At 41.1% G+C, this 18,754-nt stretch overlaps 1 protein-coding gene across 1 annotated transcript in view; it reads right to left on the bottom strand.

Moving 5' to 3' along the window:
* LOC132831517 (glutamate receptor ionotropic, NMDA 2B-like) overlaps positions 1 to 18,754 on the bottom strand; it is a 407,508-nt gene that overhangs the window by 350,729 nt on the left and 38,025 nt on the right. The window lies entirely within an intron of this gene.

Here is an 18,754-nt window from a genome sequence, read left to right as displayed (position 1 = left end):
ATATAGGCCAGGTGCAGGCAGGGACTAGTTTAGTTTGGGAATCATGATGGGCATAGACTTGTTGGACAGAAGAGTCTGTTTCTGTGCTGCATGGTTCCAAGACTCTATAGCAGTAGGTTTATTAGATAGTTTCTATTCTATCCAATGAACTCTAAAGGGCTTAATAACAAGGAAAGGCAAACAGGATATGGAAGATCATGGAAGCTTATCTCTTGTGATTATTGTCTCTCAACTGAAGGTTAACTTCGACTCAAGGTCACAGGTTTTTGCCACGAGTCTTTATGGGCTGGATTTTATGCTTCCACCAGCATATTTTAGTGGTGAGGAAGGGGTGCACATAAAATGCAGCACGTGTCCAGCCCACCAAGTTCCTGCTCACTGCCGATCACTCTTCCACTTCACAGGGGTCAGTTGAGACATTGGCTTATTGAAGCCACTAAATAGTCAGTCAAATAAAGAGTTTAATCCTGCACCGGACACCCTTTCATCCATAGTAAGAAGAGCCCTATGTTAACCAGATTATCCTACAGATTTTACCAGGCAAACTGGTTTCAGAGAAGTGGAGCTCCGGGGGTGGGCTGGAGTGGGGAGGGAGAAACTTCCTTTGGAGGGATCCTCTGTGTACATATGAATCACCCCTTCAATCCCAAGTCAACGCATCTTTAACGCTCCCACACCAACCTCTCAAACCAAGTGCCCACCTCCCTAATCCCCTCACTGTCACTTATCAGCTTGGTCCTGCCAACACCCTGCATTTGCCTTCCATCCAGCCACCATAATCGCCTCTTCCTTGGGTTCTAGCCCTAGTTCCAGAAGTGGCCATCTCTTGAACCTGGCGCTACTGGGACTAGAAAGCTGATGGCTAACAGGATATAAGGGTATCTTTTGTTCTTTTCTGTATTTCTAATTGTGGACTGAAACGAGAGAAGTAATGTTTGAAAACCGAGGATTGCTACATGCTTTGACAACAAGTACCCTGACACTTATTGTAAGCACCATTTGTACAGCTACTCTTTGAACAGTAGTTAACGTGAGTGAAATCACTCCGCAGAGGCTGGTATTGTGTCAGCAAGTCACCCTTTATTTACATGTTCATAGTACATAACACTGACCCAGCTGGCTCAGAGCCAGCTCCTTGAAGGAACAGAATCCCTGACACTCCTGTTTATATCTGTCAGCCAGGACTCTGTTTGGATCAGGCTAACACCCCCATTCAGGAAACTCACTTTCTGTGAGATCCACCTGGCCAATCACAACAATGAGGTGTCAGATGAACTGGAGTTTCGGATGGTACAAGTAACAGATTGGTAACTGGTCACTAGACCCAGGCCAATGACAACGGCCTTCTGCTTTCCATCAATGATGTGATTGGTTCTCAAATCGCTGAGTCTGAGGTTGGGACTGTAGCCAACAGATTTACATCAGCTCAGGAGCTTGCTGTTTCCTGCAGTAAAAGCTACTTTAAATCTGAAGAAAACCATAAACAGAAATTGCTTGTGAAACTCAGCGGGTCTGGCAGAATCTGTGGAGAGAAAGCACAGTTAACATTTTGAATCTGGTAATTCTTCAGAGTCTCCTGGAAACATTAAACCTATTTTCTTCCCACAGATGCTGAGTTTCACCAAAAATTTATGTTTTTGTTTCAGACCTCAAGTGAGTTCATAGCAAGGTTTGAGAAGATTTGTAGCTCAGGGTGAGGTTCTAGATGTAAGTTTGCTCGCTGAGCTGGAAGGTTCATTTTCAGATGTTTCATCACCGTACTGGGTAACATCATCAGTGTGCCCCTGGTGAAGCACTGGTGTTAGTGACCTTCTTTTTTATTTATGTGTTCAGGTTTCCTTGGGTTGGTGATGCCACACCCTGTGGTGATGTCATTTCCTGTTCTTTTTCTCAGATGGTGGTAAATGAGGTCCAAGTCAATGTGTTTGTTGATATAAACATCCAAAACTAGTTCATCCTTACTTGCTATAAGCTGTGACTTTTAATTGGTAATTAAGAGATATTTGATAAGTGAGCCAGCAATCCTGTCCCTCTTCCAAACCAATGGGAGAATCTGGAGAAGGATAACCAAGAACAGTATTCTGTCCAGCACAAGAATCATATGAATCGTGCCAGGAATCACTCAACTGCCTTCCCAGTCTTTCCCTCCATCCATAACACCCATGCTCTTCTCATGTGGGTGTAAGTAAGGGGCACTTTCTAATGGGATTACACTTTTAATTAGTTGAATTATATACTAACAGTCCACAGCAGCTTATCTGTACCTTGAGTCTAATAACTTGTAATAAATAGTATTTTTTTTGTTAAGTACATTCATCTGGCCAGATACTTTCCGTCAAGCTGGATCCAGAAGGCAGATAAATTGGGGAATCTTTGCATATTTTTAAAAGTCTTTAACTATTTAAATGACTCCAGGAAGAGCAGGGCTGGATTTCCAGTGCACCACCGCAGTGAAGCATGACAAGGACTTTCTCCCCAGAAGAGCGCAGATGTCTTGTTCTGAACCAATTAATGCCCTCCACAATGGGACACTCATTTTATCCACAGGCAAGTTCCACACAGACTGAGGGTTACAGTACAGCACCCCATGAAATACAAAATCGTGACTGAGCAGGCCAATTTTAGACAATCAGTTCTTTGGGCACATGTGACAGGATTTCATTTGAGGTAGTGGGGCTTCAAGATTTGTCTCCTTTTATGCCTCAGTGAGATATTTGGACTCAAAGCGTGATGATGGGTGGCAAGCAACTACCAGTCATTAATGTAAATGTTGCTGTGCTTGAAGGAGCTTCAACTGTCTTTGAAACATTTTCCTTGCCTTCCCCTGAAATGTTGGCCATTGAGAGTTGCAAGAACAAGACCTTGTGGAGGAGTTAGTTTTCAACCATGCAGATGTGCATCCATCAAAGTTGACGTTGCAGAGTTTTGTCTGACTGCTTGTGGACTTGGCTGCGAGAAGATAGACTAGACTTGATTCAATGGTCTTACTGCTATGTCAAAAGAATGGGGGGAAGACACTGCTGATGGAATTTCCCTCGAGTTCCCATGTGTTACTGGTGCATGCTTTAGATCTCATTGCAATTAAGGAGCATAGGGACAACAACTGATGTGTGAATTAACACTTCAGCTGACTTGTGCTGGTCTTTGTGGTCAAACACACACTGATGGAAGGCTGTGTTGATGCAGTTGATCCACTGTTGGATGTCCTCCTCGAAGGTGGCTTTTTGACAGAGGTGGCTATCAAGGCACAGAAAGTGCTCAGAATATTCAAGACTCTTTCCTTCAACATGTATGGTAATTGGAATACTTTGGCTGAACAAGTCTGGGTTAAAATAAGAGTTTTATTCTGGAAATGTTCAAGTGCAGAGCGCAAAGTGGGTCAATGACACTGCAATCATCCACAAACTATAGATTATGTATACTGTGGTGGTCAGTTTAATTTTGGCACAGAAATTACAGAGGTTAAAGTGTTTTTCAGCAAGACACCATTTAGTAAAGACATCAGAGAGCAGCTGACACAAAACAGAAATTGGAAAGTTTCAACAGGTCTGGCAACATCTGTGGAGAGAAATCAGATTTAATGTCTTAGAAAGAATGTTTCTGATGTTCTGAAGAAGGGTCACTGGACCCAAACATTAATTCTGGTTTCTGTCCTGACAGGCTGCCTGACCTGCTGAGGTTTTCCAGCAATTTCTGTTTTTTATTTCTAATTTCCAACATCTGCAGATTTTGTTTTTTTTTTGTTTAGAGAGCAGTTGAACTTTGCTGAAGTGAATAGCTACCTTCAGGCAGATTGTGAATAATATTACAAATATCGTAAGCTTTGCTTGACCGTAGTCTGTTTTACATCTTAAAGTTTTAAACACTCAACAACATCTCACTGGCAAACCTAAATAGAGAAATAGAGTACACTTGAAGGCCACAGATAATGGGGCAAAGTGCTTAGGTTCCTAACTTCCTCAGGGTTATATCATGAGAACTATTGCTTCAGCCATAGGACTAGTCAGAAACCAGTACACTGCACTTTCATGTCTAGCATTTAAATTCAAATCCTTTTCAGTTCATCATCTCTAGTTGGACAGTTTCCTGGAAGTCTGATCACATGATATTAAATCAAATGACACTTCTCAGCAGTTCAAACTCATTGTTCCTTTATCTTATAAAAGGCCACACCTGCCAAGCATTACCATTGAAGGAGGACTTTTGGTCCATCACGCCTGTGATGACTCTTTGACAGCACAGTCCATGAAGTTCTTGCAGATTATTCCTTTATATCTTGAATGTTGCTGAACAGAAAGTTGTCAGTCTTTGGAACTACTTCCCACTGACAGCTGTGAGGACAAGGCTGTTGTGTATATTTAAGGTTGAAATAGATTCTTGATTGGTAAGGGTCATGGAGAAAAAACAGGAATGAGAAATGTCAGATCAGCCATGATTCTATTAAATGGTGGAGGAGGCTCAAAGGACCAGGTGGCCTACTCCTGTTCCAATTTCTTATGATCTTCCATCAGAAATCTATTAACCATTGGGTATGCAATTCATTGTGTTGCTGGAAAAGTGCAGCAGGGCAGGCAGCATCCAAAGAGCAAGAGAATCGATGTTTTGGGCATAAGCCCTTCTTCAGGAATCGTGAAGGATGCTCCTTGGATGCTGCCTGACCTGCTGCGCTTTTCCAGCAACACATTTTTAAGCTCTGATCTCCAGCATCTGCGGTCCTCACTTTCTCCCAGTATGCAATTCATTGACAGTTACATTAAGAATTTTCTGATTGCTTAGTCATCAACAATATTGGGGGAGTCCTCTTCATTTCTCATCCTTTCCTTCAGTCCAAACCATGAAAGTATTACCATATTAATCTATTGTATTGATTCAGAATTTTACTGCAATTCTTCACAGAATCATAGAATGACATGGCATCAAAGGAGCACATTGAGGTCCTTATTGAGTCATTGGGATCTATAGCACATCCTTGCTGGTCATAAACAACTACCTAGCTATTTTAATCCTATTTTCCAGCACTTGATCTTGTGTGCCTTGGCATCGCAAACGCACATCTAAATAATTTTAAATGTTATGAGGATTTCTGCCTCTACTACCTGTACCTCAGATAGCCAAGTGGAAAAAGTTATGCAATTAGTTCCACTCAGCTATCCTTCCTCACAAACCTGTAAATGTCATTTTTTCCCAAGTATTACCCAACTATCCTTCAAATGTTGCCCTTGAATCTGCTTCCACCACTCTTTCAGGCAGATCTTAGCAACTATCCTGTGTATTGGAGTTTAATGCTTGAAATCTTCAAAATAACATGTGTGTACAGTATGGTTAACTTAATAATACACTCCAGGAATGTAAGCAAACTAAATTTGATACCCAGCCACATAAGATGCTAGAAATAACCAAAAGCTTGGTGAAAGAAGTAAGTTTTAACCTTCAATGGAGGAAAGAGTGATGGGTGGGTTCAAGGAGGGAAATCCAGAGATTAGAGCTCACACAACAGATGACACAATCAACATATTCAATGAGGCATAACATTTTTGAAGATGTGTCTAAACAGTCACATTAATTGAAAAAGCTATCTATTAAAATAATTTCTCTGGCATGTCTGTCACCAGTGATTCTAGATTTCAAGAAACAACCTACATTAAATATTTATTTTTCCATGTCTTCTGTAAATAGCTGTTGTAAAATGAGTTTCTCTTATTAAAACAAAACAACTTTTGAAGATCAATGGAAATTGCTTAGATGTCCTCTGAGTGACAATGACAGATCTATTTTCACTCTCTCAACCCAAGCCAAATAATGTTTATTTTCTCTATCGGAGTATAAAATGCAATTTAAATTAATTAGGTAATCACTGTACATAGGATTATGTCAATGCGGTGAGCTCCTTCAACAGCACTTCCCAAATTTTATCATCTAGGGGCACAAGGGCAATAGGAAGAGCACTACCTGCAAGGTCCCGTCCAAGCTGTTTACTAATCTGACTTGGAACTCTTTTGTTATTCCTTCACTGTCACTGGGTCAAAGTCCTGCAAATCCCTCCCTAACAGCACTCTGAATGTAGCTACAGTCCAAAGACTGCAGCATTTCAAGAAGGTAACTCATCACACCTTCTCAAGGGCAATTAGAAATGGGCAATGTATAGTGGTCTAGCTAAAGGTATGCATATCCCCTAAAAAAAGAAAAAAAGTACAAACTTCACACTGTATATAAAGCACTGCATTTGTAGATACGATTCAGCTGATCCAGTTACAGAAGTAAGGGGTTGGCGGGGGTGAGTGACTGTCTCCAATGTGAGGCATGACTGGAGCTGATAATCTAGAAGACATGACTTTCAAATCCCACCATCATACTCTGAGAATTTGAATTCAATTAAAATGATAATACTGTCAGTTAGCTGTTAGATTGTCATAAAAATATAATGGGTTTGCTGATGTCATTGAGAAAAGGAAATTACTGTCATTATTGCATATAGGCTGCGCAGAATTGACTCTTAAGCAGTTCAGGGAAACATACAATAAACCATATAATGAACCTTTGCTTTGCCAGCAATGTCTGCATTCTGGCCATTATTTTTTAAAATACAATGACCCTCGTATTTCTGAAAGCTAGTTTAATGTTTCAGAAAAACAAACCTTCACCACAGATGGAAATATTTCAGCAGGAGGTGGTGATTTACCTCCTAGAGCCAGTTCTGCCATTCAAAAAACTTCTCGCATTACTGAGAACAAACTTAATTTACCCACCTTTGTTTAATATCCTTGATACCTTTGGTGAACAGAAATCTATCAATCTAAAAATTACAATTGGATTAGCAGCAGTTGCTGTTTGAGTAGGAGAAGCCAAAGCTTGTCATATTTTCCTTCTGCTTCCTAGTTGCACTCTTGAAATATCAAGCTCTTTTCTTTTTATTACTTCTGCTTGTGCTCAACTCCAGACAGAGCAGAAATAATTCCTCTCAATCTACCCTACCTGTTCCTCTAAATATCCTGAAAACTTTAATCAAATTATCCCTTCACCTCTAAATTCCAGGAAAAACAATTCTAGTTGGTGCACTTTTACCTCATGACTAAACTTTTACATAGAACGTAGAAAAATACAGCGCAGTACAGGCCCTTCGGCCCTCGATGTTGCGCCAACCTAACCTACACTAGCCCAATAACCTCCATATGCTTATCCAATGCCCGCTTAAATGACCATAAAGAGGGAGAGTCCACCACTGCTACTGGCAGGGCATTCCATGAACTCACAACCCGCTGAGTAAAGAATCTACCCCTAACATCTGTCCTATACCTACCTCCCCTTAATTTAAAGCTGTGTCCCATAGTAACAGCTGACTCCATACGTGGAAAAAGGTTCTCATGGTCAACCCTATCTAAACCCTTAATCATCTTGTACACCTCTATCAAGTCACCCCTAACCCTTCTTTTCTCCAATGAGAACAGCCCCAAGTGCCTCAGCCTTTCCTCATACGATCTTCCTATCATGCCAGGCAACATCCTGGTAAACCTCCTCTGCACCCGTTCCAATGCCTCCACATCCTTCCTATAGTATGGCAACCAAAACTGCACACAATACTCCAGATGAGGCCGCACCAGAGTCTTATACAACTGCAACATGACCTCAGGACTCCGGAACTCAATTCCTCTACCAATAAAGCCCAGTACGCCATATGCCTTCTTCACAGCACTATTTACCTGGGTGGCAACTTTCAGAGATCTGTGTACATGGACACCAAGACCCCTCTGCTCATCCACACTACCAAGTAGCCTACCATTAGCCCAGTAATCCATCTTCTTGTTACTCCTACCAAAGTGAATGACTTCACACTTAGCTACATTGAACTCCATTTGCCACCTTTCTGCCCAACTCTGCAGCTTATATATATCCCGCTGTAACCTGCCACATCCTTCTTCGCTGTCCACAACTCCACCGACTTTCGTATCATCTGCAAACTTGCTCAACTAGCCTTCAAGCCCCTCCTCCAGGTCATTTATAAAAATGACAAACAGCAATGGTCCCAAAACAGATCCTTGCAGAACACCGCTAGTAACTGCACTCCAAGATGAACCTATACCATCAACTACTACCCTCTGTCTCCTTCCAGCCAGCCAATTCCTAATCCAAACCTCTAATGCACCCTCAATGCCATACCTCCATAATTTTTGCAGTAGCCTACCATGGGGTACCTTATCGAACGCCTTACTAAAATCCATATACACTACATCTACTGCTTTACCCTCGTCCACTTCCTTGGTCACCTTCTCAAAGAACTCAATAAGGTTTGTGAGGCACGACCTGCCCTTTACAAAACCATGCTGACTATCCTTGATCACATTATTCCTATTCACATGTTCATAAATCCTATCCCTTACAATTCTCTCTAAGACTTTGCCCACAACAGAAGTGAGACTCACTGGCCTATAGTTACTAGGGCTATCCCTACTCCCCTTCTTGAACAAGGGGACCACATTCGCTATCCTCCAGTCTTCTGGCACTATTCCTGTAGACAACGATGACATAAAAATCAAGGCCAATGGCTCCGCTATCTCCTCCCTAGCTTCCCAGAGGATCCTAGGATAAATGCCATCAGGCCCAGGGGACATATCTATTTTCACCCTCTCCAGTATTCCCCGGACCTCTTCCCTACATACCTCAAAGCATCCATTCTAATCACTTGTGACTCAATATTCACATCAGCAATAATGTCCTGTTCCTGAGTGAATACTGACGAAAAGTATTGATTTAGTGTCTCTCCAATCTCCTCTGCCTTCACGCACAACTTCCCTCTACTATCCTTGACTGGACCGATACCTACCCTCGTCATCCTTTTATTCCTGACATACCTATAGAAAGCCTTTGGGTTTTCCCTAATCCTACCAACTAAGGACTTTTCATGTCCCCTTCTCGCTGCTCTTAGCTCTCTCTTTCAATCCTTCCTGGCTACCTTATAACTCTCAATTGCCCCAACTGAACCTTCACGCCTCATCTTAACATTTAGATTTATCTCACTGATAAATCTAAACAGCAATCCCATGAATACCTTTATGAAAAATGTGATGCCCAGAACTGCACGCAATACTTCAGCTGTTTCTTTGTAGCCAGGCAAGGATTTGTATTGTGGAAAATGGCTTTTACCATCTTGTGTTTGTTTTTAGATACAAAGATCAGCATTCCACTAGTCTTTTTAATTATTTCCTTTCTGTATCCATGGCCTTTTAGTCACCCTTATGTCCCCTTAAAGGAGTAAGGGAGGGCTTGTCTTCAGTGTAAGGCATAGCTGGAGTTGATAATCCGTTGATGTTGGTTCAAATCCCACCACAATACTTGGAGAATTCTGTACTTTTGTCTCAAAGTTGATGACCTCACATTTGTCTACATTGAAATAATTTGCCACAGATGTTCCCATTTGCTTACTGTATCAATAATACTTTTTAACTTCATGCTTTCATTTATGCTGCTTACAATATGGATGATTTTGTATCATCAATAGATATAGATCTATGATTTTATATTCATCCAATGGGTTCATTATGAATAGAGTGGATTTTGAGTTCTCAACACAGATCCTTGCCAAACATCATTGGGAACAGGCAGCAAATTCAAGTACCTCCATTATCCTTAATATCCATTCAGCCAGTTTTGTAGCCAGATCCATAATTTGCCTTCAGTCCCATGAAACTCATACAAATACAGGAATTTGGAGCAGGCATCTCAAGCCTGCTCTGCCCTTCAATAAGATAATAGCTGATCTGATTGTGGCCTCATCTCAACTTTGTCTATGATTAAGTTGTTCAGTCATGCAGAGCTTGAGTACTGTTGAAAAAGAGACATGTTTTATCAAAGCTATTCCTCTTGCACTCAGGACAATTCACATGAATACCAATTTAAGGGAAAACAGCCATTTATATTGAATGTAAGACAATGCCAATTGGTTGGGCTGTGGTTAGTAGGGGCATTACCATTGAGGATGCACCAGTCCATACTGATTGACAGTTAACTACCAGAATTTGTCTGAATCTTAGAACAGGTAGATTGCCTCTGATTGCTCAAGACATTGCCATAAGAAATGAACACATGAATGGCTGTTACTTTTTTGTTGAGTTGAAACAGGCGCAGTGCATGATTAGATTAGATTCCCTACAGTGTGGAAACAGGCCCTTCAGCCCAACAGGTCCAAACTGACCCACTGAAGAGTAACCCACCCAGACCCATTTCCCCCTGACTAATGCACCTAACACTATGGGCATGACCAATTCACCTGACCTGCACATCTTTGGACTGTGGGAGGAAACCGGAGCGCCCAGAGGAAACCAACACAGACTCGGGGAGAATGTGCAAACTCCACATAGACAGTTCCACGGCTGGAATCAAACCTGGGACCCATTGCTGTGAGGCAGCAGTGCTAACCACTGAGCCACTGTGCCGCCCATGAATGTATATGTTCCTTCTGTCTGCAAAGAACAGGTCCCTGTATATTAATATGTGTCCAACACACACACATATGCACCACACCAAGAGATCGAGTGACAATTCAAAAATATTTGTCAGTGTAACTTTTCACCCACTCAGCATTATCCAGCAAATATCCAATTGTAACCTCATATCTAATGCTGGATACTGTAGTGCAAGTTTTGGAAGCATAGGTTGGTTGGGTATAGTCAGTAGTTTGCTTACTGTGAACAGCAGAAGACATATGCTGTTTAAGTGACCCACAGTCTTTAGGACAAACATTCTTTTACAAGGGATGCCCTCTTATGTAAATCATAGCAGCAAGAGAAAACCATTCACCCCTTGGGCATGGTCTTTAATTCAATATGTTTTTGACTAGCTGTCTGTGTCAAATCTGATCCATTCTGATCCATTCCTGGTATGCCTCAATTCCTTGAGATATCCAAAATCCATCTCTGCCTTGACAATGGAGCATCCATAGCCCTCTTGGATAGAGAATTCCAATGATTTACAACAAAATGACTCCTTATCGCAGTCATAATTTATCAACATCTTATTCTGAGAATGTGCCCTGTTTACACTTGAAATGACACATTCTTTGTTTGTTACTTCAGTCACCTGTTTGTAAATATAACTTGCAGAGATGTTGGCTTTGTGGTCATGTCACTGGACCAGTACTGCTGAGGACCAGATTCCACCAATGCAGCTGGTGGAATTTAAAATCAGTTAATTAAATCTGGAATTGAACTATAGTTACACAAATGAAAACCAGGAGACTAAAAATAAAATCATTTCACTAAATGTATTTTTGGGGATGAAATGTGCTGTCCTTTTCTGGTCTGGTGTGCATGTTATTCCAGACCCACAACAATGCGACTGACCCTGAAATGGTCAGCAAATCACTCAGAAGTTATAAGGTTAAGGGATGATCTGATTGAAGCCTTCAAAATATTTACAAGAAAAGACATGATAAATAAAGATAAATTATGACCACTGGTTGGGAATTCTAGAACCAAGGGGCACAGTCAGAGAAATAGGACCAGACCATTCAGGAGAGATGTTAGGAAGCACACAAAGAGAGATAGATGTTTGGAATTCTATTCCAGGAACGGACATGGATGCGGGATAAGTTGTTAATTTTAAATCTGAAATACAGAATTTATATTAATGAAAAAGTATTATGGAAAATGGGCCAATGAAGTTAGGCCATAGAACAACCATGATCTCATAGAATGCCTCCGTTGTGGAAACAGGCCTTTTGGGCCATGGGTCAACACCAACCCTTTGAAGGACATCCCACACATACTCACTCATTCCCTGTAACCCTGCATTTCCAATGGCTAATCCACCTAGCTTACACATCCCTGGATACTATGGGCAATTTAGCATGGTCAATCGACCCAACCTGCACATTTTTGGACTGTGGGAGGAAACCTGAGCATCAGGAGAAAACTCACAAAGGCACGGGGAGAACATGCCAACTCTACACAGACAGTTGAAAAAGACTGAAATTGAACTCAGGTCCCTGGTGCTGTGAGGCAGCTTACCACTGAGCCATTGTGCCATCCCGAAAGGGACAGACGTTTTGTGGGGCTGGATGGCCTACATTTGTTCCTATCTTAGTTCAGGGACAATTAGTGTTGTGCAAAAACAATCTGAATGTTATTCCAGACTCACATAGTGAGGCTGGCCCTGAAATGGTTGATCAAATCACTCAGAAGTTAGAAGGTTAAGGGATGATCTGATTGAAGCCTTCAAAATATTAACAAGAAAAGACATGGTAAGTAAAAATAAATTATGACCACTGGTTGGGAATTCTAGAACCAAGGGGAACGGTCAGAGAAATAGGACCAGACCATTCAAGAAAGATGTGAGGAAGCACACAAAGGGAGACAGATGTTTGGAATTCTATTCCAGGAACGGACATGGATGCCAGGATAAGTAGTTAATTTTAAATCTGAAAGAGAATTTATCTTAATGAAAAAGTATTAAGGGAAATGGGCCAAAGGTAAACAACAAATCATACAATAAATAATTTATTTCTTAAAATCCTGAGACATCTACTACTTATAAATCTATATTGCCTCCATTGCAGCATTTGAAAATGTTCAAGGCATTCAGTTCATAGTTATTTAAGAATTGTGATTTGTGCACATTTGGAATTGAAGTATCAACGAAAGAATGTCAAATCATTGTTTTCGAGGACAGCCTGCAAATAGTCTCACTTGTTAGTACCCCCAAAGCCCTTTCTGCGGCTGCGCGCCAGTATCTTTGTAAATAAATAGGGTTTATTCTGACACTCGGTGCGTTCTGGGTAAGAACATCAGCCATTGACATGCGAAGAGTCGCGGTTTGGTTCCCATTAATGCTTGGGGTATAATGATAATTATCTTGGGAGTAGTGAGTGTGGCATGGGACCAATAAGAAGTGAACCGAAACCAGGACCTCAGAGCCGCACGCAAGGATCGCGAACCACAAAAGTGTGAGGTACCTCTCTCCTGACTAGTCGTTCCAGGAGATTAATTCTGGCGACTTCAGTCGGACCCGAGACTTTTGTAGTTTAAGAAATCGGGGAAACAGCCTAGACCGTTGGTAGATCGAAAAAAAAACTCTTCCGTCAATGTGACATAGCGCGCCTACTCTCAATGTAGTTACTGCTGTTTGTGCCCGTATGCAAAACCTGTCGCCTCTAATTACTAATTAAGTGTTCGGTTCGGTGACATTTGTTGCATTGCAAATACACATCACCAATGGGAACTACGCTGAAACTGAGACTCCCGCCGAAGGGGAGGCTCTTGGTGTGAGCCTGTGGGCTGAGGTGCTTTGCGACACATTGGAACATAATCCCTCAACAGCACGATCACAAACATTAAGAATGCTTTAAAAATATTCACGGAGGAAATGATCCCCAAGTGAGACAGAATTAAACGAGCCTTGCTCTACAGTTCGCTGCCTGGGACTGCTGGAGGCTGAAATGAGAGAGAGAGAGAGAATGTGAAAAATGTCTCATTCTCCACTTCTGCAATAAGGGCTCTGAAGTGTTTAATTGACACTCCCTGCACACCATATTTTCAGAGTCTGAGCTTCAAGTCCGACATCTTTGACCTGGTAATGTGTCCAGTACCTTGGTGCCACCTTAACCATGTTCACCTCCTCACACTATGACAATTTACTGCAAGCTACCCGTCACTTCATATTACCTGCACATCAAAGGACAGCTGCAGACACCTGGATCACTGTTGTTCTTTCCACACCATTACTTCTGGCTATTATTTGAGAATTATCACATTATACTGTTTGCCTTGAAACCTGTCAGACTCAAAACAAAACCTTAAAAAACTGTGAAAGGCAGAAGGGTGGCGATCAGACAAGCATTAAGTGCCAGTTATTTCATGATGCACATCACCACTCGACTTGACAGGGTATTTTATTTTTCAGGTGAAAAGTATTCCCCACTTTCACCAACTCTTTCCAAAGCAAAACAAGTCAGAAGTGGAGAGGCTCTCAACTGTCAAGAATAAGTCAGTCTTGTCAGCGTTTCCTGTAATGAAGTCTAACAGCGTTTGTCCTGAAAAGATGTTGCCAGTCAAAGAAGTGACCTGTTCAACAGTCCTTAAAGGAAAAGTGTGCATTTATGTAGCACCTTTCAGAAATTCATGATTCCCCAGAGAAGTTTACAGTCAATGAAATATCTTTTGGAGTCAATTATAGAAATGTAGAAAGGTAAATGACAGGAGCAGGAACAAGCCATTCGAACCTTCGGGAATGCTCCATCATTCCATATGATCATGGCTGATCATCAAGCTCAGTACCTTAATCCCACCCTTCCCGCTAGCTATACCTCCTTCTTGAAATCATGGAATGTTTTCACATCAACCATTTTCTGTAGTCGTGATTTCCACAGGCTCATCATTTTATGGGTAAAGAAATTTCTCCTCATCTCCGTCCTAAAATGTTTACCTCTTATCCTTGAACTACAACCCCTGATTTTGGATACTCCCACCATCACGAACATTCTTCTTGTATCTAACCTGTCCAGTCATAGAGTCATACAGCAGTGAAACAGACCCTTCAGTCCAACTAGTCCATGCCGACCAAGTCTCACAAATGAAATTATTCCCACTTGCCTGTGTTTCACCATATTCCTCTAAACCTTGACTTTGCATGTACTATTCAAACATTTTTAAAATGTAACCGTACCTACATCTTTTGGCATATTATTGCACATATAACCCACCCTCTGTGTTAAAAAAAAGTTGCCCCTTAGGTCTCTTAAATCTTCCTCCTCTTACCTTAAAAATGTCCCCCAGTTTTGAACTCCCCCTCCAATGGAAAAGACCTTTGCTATTAACCTTGTTTATGCCCTTCATGATTTTATAAACCTCTACAAGATCACCTGTCAACCTCATATGCTCCAATGAAAAACATTCTAGCCTATTACTGGTTTCTATGATAATCCTCTCATTCGTCTAAACACCAGTGAATACAATCCTGACTGACTCAATCTGTCCTCATATGTTAGTCCTATCATCCCAGGAATCAATTTGGTAAACCTTTGCTACACTCCCTCTATAGCAAGAAAATGCTTCACCCTATAAGGACAGTAAAAATGCACACCGTATTCCAAGTGTTGCTTCACCAATTGGCTGTGAAATTGCAACAAGAAATCCTTGTTCCTGTACTTGAATCCTCTCACTATGAAAGCCAACATACATATTGCCTTCTTTAGTGCCTGCTGCACCTGTACACAGTTTCAATGAGTGGTGTATGAGGACACTGGATGGTAATGAGTCACTAATCCATTTTTCATAGAAGGATCAAAATTGTTCAGGGATGAACTTGCCTGCTCTTCATCAAAATAGTGCCTTGGGATCTTGTACATCCACCCAAAATGGCAGATGAGACCTTAGTTAATCATTATATCTGAAAGATGGAGCCTCCTACAGTCAGCATTCACTCAGTGCTGAAGTGAAATGTCATCCTCAATTCAGTTCTTATTTCACTGGGGTGAGGCTTAAAAAGTATAAACCTCAATACAAAGGCAGGAACAATGCCAACCAAGTCAAAGACCAAATCCATCCAAAACTCGGACGGAGAGTGTCCATTACAACTCTTACATCCTGGAGAAATAAGTATAAATTAGATTAGATTCCCTTCAGTGCAGAAACAGACCCTTCAACCCAACCAGTCCACACCGACCCTCTGAAGAGTAACCACCCAAACCCATTTCCCTCTGACTAATGCACCTAGCACTATGGGTAATTTAGCATGGCCAATTCACCTAACCTGCACATCTTTGGACTGTGGGAGGAAACCAGAGCACCGGAGGAAACCCACACAGACACAGGGAGAATGTGCAAACCCTACACAGACAGTTGCCCGATGTTGGAATCGAACCTGGGACCCTGGTGCTGTAAGGCAGCAGTGCTAACCACTGAGACACCCTCAATTGTTCCTCAATTGATGCTAATCCTTCATTCCCTCCTTCACTCCAAATATTTACTTCTTCAAAACATTAAATAAACCATCTTGTCAATGACATTAATTAAGAGATTGATGGATATTTGGTACTAAGGCAGTCAAGGAATTTAGGGATCCAGTGAGAAAGGACAGCTAGTGTAGGAGATTGACTACAATCTTACTGAGCTGCAGAGCAGGTTGGAGGGGCCATGTAGCCTATCCTTGTTCCTCTTTCTTATGTACTATACAGTCCTCTCAATATCCTCAGTCTTCAAATCAAAATTTGTTTGAAAATAAAGGAAGAGTTGTGTTTAAATAGCTCTTTCAATGATCACCAGATATCCCAAAGCACTTTATAGACTTTAGGGTTGTCAAGAATACTCATTGCTGTTGGAAATGCAGTTTTCAATTTGCACGCAGCTAGATCCTACTTCAGCACTAGCCCTGATTTTAGGTTTAGGCCAAAAATCAGGCTTGAATCCATAACTTCCCAAATCAGAGTGAAGAATGTTTTCAGTAAGCCACGGGGTGAAAGAAGTCAGTGATAGAATTACGAATCAAGGTGATGACAGTATGATTTGTATCAAACTCAATATGAGCTTCTGCCTCAGGTCAGTCAGGGGCTGGCAAGAGTGTGCTAACAGACATTAAAATGCTTTGTTGCATATTCAATGGACTTCCAATACTCTACAGCAACCAAACCAATATGGTATCAGGCACGTTAATATTGTCCTCTAAATAAAATCTTTTTGCATATATCTTCTGCCTGGAAAATTCAGCCTCTATTATGCTTTGAAATCTGGAAGTATTCTTTCCTGACAGAATACAGTGATTCTTTGGCCTCTTTATTCAGTCAATTTTCCAATATTTCAGAAGCTGCTGGTAATTCTGATTTTCGAGTCAAAAATAATTGCCCCAGGATGAGCTACAGACATTTTAAGTCTAATACTGAGCAAGCTACAGGGATTTCAATCCAACTGCACACTGCTCAACCCCTTCCATCTAACCCGAGGTTGACCATGATAATCAGATAATCAAATGACACTTTTTACAAGACATCCTACAATAATCCTAGTCAATGTCAAATTCTATGAAACTGGCTTGACATTGCATCTGTTGCTGCCCCAGACCTCACTACAAGCTGCAAATACCCAAAATGGTGTCAATGCCATCCGAAAGAATTTTTGCTACTAATTGTCTATTTGGCTTAATATAGGTCAAGAGTGAATTGGTATCATTGAATCAAAACCTTTAAGTCACTTTGTAGCGAGAAAGCATTCTGAGATTTAATTTCTGTTTCAGATTTTAAAATATAATTGAGTTAAGTCATATTGTGCTTGTGTTACTGTACATGAAATCTAGAGAGCTTGCGAACATACAATTTAGGAGCAGAAGTTTTTTCAACTGGCCCCTGTAGCCTACTCTACAATTCAATAAGATCATGGTTGATCTGATTGTGGGCTGAGATGAGAAATTTCTTTTTTCAAAGCTAAGCAAATCTTTTTAATTCTGTACCCCAGAATTTTGTGGATGCTCCATCATGGGTTATATTTATCACAGACTTTAATCTCTCAGGGAATAAAGAGATAGAATCATAGAATTCCTATCAAGTCTGTGCTGACCCTCCGAAAAGCATCCTACCCACTCATGCCCTCACTCCTGATGAAGGGCTTATACCCAAAATGTCGGTTTTCCTGCTCCTTGGATGCAGCCTGACCTGCTGTGCTTTTCCAGCACCACTCTCTCTACCCAGATTCAGCCCCTTACACTATCCCGTAACCCTGCATTTACCATGGCTAATCAACCTAGCCTGCACATCCCTGGACACTACAGACAAATTAGCATGGTCAATCCACCTATCCTGCACATCTTTGGACTGTGGAAGGAAGCCGGAGCAAGTGGTTGAAAAATACGCAGACACAGGGAGAACATGCAAACCCCTATGGAAAGGGGGAGTGGGGAGAAAAATGAAGTTAAGGCAAAAGATCAGTCATGATCACGTTGAATGACAGAGCAGGTTCAAGGAGTCCCATGGTCTATTCAGGTTCTTGTTTCTTATGTTCAAAAAGGTAGATCATTGCAACAACATTCAGAGCAGCTAGAAATCATTAATAAATGCAGGTGATACTCCCATCCAAGAAATGGAATTTTATCAACCTGTTGTACATTTCAGATATATAATGCTTTTAAAAATTAATTAGGGAGGTAGTGGACTGGAGTATGTCTATGGATATTGTTTATATGCATTTTCAGAAGACACTTGATAACATTCCACCTAAGAGGCTGTTAACTAAGGTAAAAGTGCTCCAAATTGAGGGTACATTACTGACATGGCTAGGAAACTAGCTGATGGCAAGTGACAAAAATTAAGGATATTGGATAAGTACTCATACTGGTAGGATGTGACCTTTAGTGTCCCACAAGGATCTGTGATGGACCTCAATCACCTGGATAACGGCATAGGAAGTTATATATCCAAATTTGCTGATGAAACAAAGTTAGGCAGCATAGTAGACAGTTTAGGTAATGGCATAACATAATAAAAGGATATTTATAGACTTGGTGAATGGGCAAAACTGTAGCAGATAGAGTTCAATATAAGCAGTATGAGGTTATCCATTTTGGACTGGAAAAAGACTAGAGTGCCCCACTTTCTAGAAGGTATGAAATTAAATACAGTGGACATCAAAACATAGTTGGGCACTCAGGTGCATGGATCTTTACAATGTCACGAATAGGTGCAAAAACTTATCAAGAAAACTAATGAGATGCTGGCCTTTATATTTAGAGAAATTGTTGGAAAAGCTGAGCAGGTCTGGCAGCATCTGTGAAGAGAAATCAG

This window comes from Hemiscyllium ocellatum, chromosome 33 (assembly GCF_020745735.1).
Source record: "Hemiscyllium ocellatum isolate sHemOce1 chromosome 33, sHemOce1.pat.X.cur, whole genome shotgun sequence".
NCBI classification, from domain to species: domain Eukaryota; kingdom Metazoa; phylum Chordata; class Chondrichthyes; order Orectolobiformes; family Hemiscylliidae; genus Hemiscyllium; species Hemiscyllium ocellatum.
This window is presented reverse-complemented; position numbering and strand designations above follow the sequence as displayed.